The following is a 1,661-nucleotide window of genomic DNA, read 5'->3' as shown; positions in this document are numbered from 1 at the left end:
GCTCTTGTAGCAGCTCTGCCATCAACTAACTATAGACATTCCTTTGAATGAGTCACTTCACCTCTCTGGACCTTTGCTTCTGTGTCTGTCAAACTTTGATAACTGTACCTGCCTGATCTACCTCCCAGCCCTGTTGTAAGTATTTAAACAATATAATTTGTAGGAAACAGGTTTTAAAACAGCCAAGGACGGTACTTGTGTCAGCCCTCATTACTAGGGCAGGCTCCTGATGTCAGTCTGAGATCTGGGCCAAGTAGAAAGCAGTCAGTGACTTCTTTTCCCATCACTGTCTCTGACAGGAGTCTTTGGCTTGGCCTCTCTCCTTCCTGTCAGTCACCTGTGGGAATCCAGCAAACATCCCCTCTGGCAGCGACGGTGGCTCCTGCAGCTTTATCTTGGCTCAGCAGGCTGGTCTGGGCTGCCACCAGCCGCCTCCCGTCCCAGCTGGCTCCTGCGCCTCCCACTCAGCAGCTCTGTGGTAAAGCTGCCAACTTGGACCATGTCCAGAGGCCGAGCGTCCCTTGAAGATGCCTCCTCAGCAAGCCTCTGCACGTAGGAGTCTCTGACAGAGTCAAGACTCAGGTAAACAGGAACCCTGTGAGCCCTTTGGAAATAGCAGAAAGAGCAGGATGTGCACAGGAAGGGATTATAGCAGCTAGGAGGTAGGAATAGAAAGCACATAAGACAGCACTTTAAAACATTGGGAAGTACCATTTAAGGGCTGGGAGGCATAGAAGCCTAACTGTTTTCCCATCATAGTGCTTCAAATTCCTACTTTTGGTAAACTAATAAATTATTCCTCTTAATTAATACTATTTTACCTTCCCTAATGGTTTTAGGGGGTGGTTAGAACGGAACTAAATTACTGGCTTACATTGTAGCAAGGATGCCAAGACAAGAGCAACAGAATTGAAATTTTAGAGTGGATTCCAAATCCTAGCGTGGTTGATTCAAGTCTGTGACCACTTAGAAATAGCAGCATGGGCCCCTTAGAGATAGAGTAGGTTGACTAAGAGCATGCCATGCCAAGCTAACAGTCATTTTTGGAGAAGCTCCTTGGACATATACGTCAGGGATGGTTTCCAAGGGAATGGCTCCTCTTGAGGAACGAGCCTGTGGTCACTCCCAGATTGGAGGAGAGAAGGACCCTGGAAGGAGATCTTATATAGGAAGGGACAACTACCAAACCATTCAGACCTGGTCCTGCTGTTTTCCCCCTCTTCCTTGGGACTCTTTCTCTTTGAAAACCTTTTTGCTACCTCCTAGAGAGCAAAAAGGGAGAGAAAAGAAAGGCAATGGTGAATGAATAAATAAAAGGGATGCTCTCTAGAGGTTTGTTTGAAATCTACTCAAAATGAGGAAAGTGGATCAAAGCTTTGAAAAGATGAGTGCTTCTCTTTCCTGAGCTCTGAACTCTTTTCCTGTTCTGAGAAGGAAGATACTGGTCCTGGGGGATTTCATTTTCAGCTTTGCATAGATGGTAGTCACACTATTCTTGTTTGCTAGCTGCCGGAATGCCATATACCAGAAACAGAAGGGCTTTTAAAAGGAGAAATTTATTAAGTTTCAAGTCCACAGTTCTAAGGCATGGAAATGTCCCAACTAAAGCAAGGCTATAGAAATGTCCAATCTAAGGCATCCAAGGAAAGATACTTTGATTC

Source organism: Tamandua tetradactyla, chromosome 3 (assembly GCF_023851605.1).
Source record: "Tamandua tetradactyla isolate mTamTet1 chromosome 3, mTamTet1.pri, whole genome shotgun sequence".
Classification (NCBI taxonomy): Eukaryota; Metazoa; Chordata; class Mammalia; order Pilosa; family Myrmecophagidae; genus Tamandua; species Tamandua tetradactyla.
The sequence above is the reverse complement of the archived record's forward strand: the minus strand, read 5'-3'. Positions refer to the sequence as shown.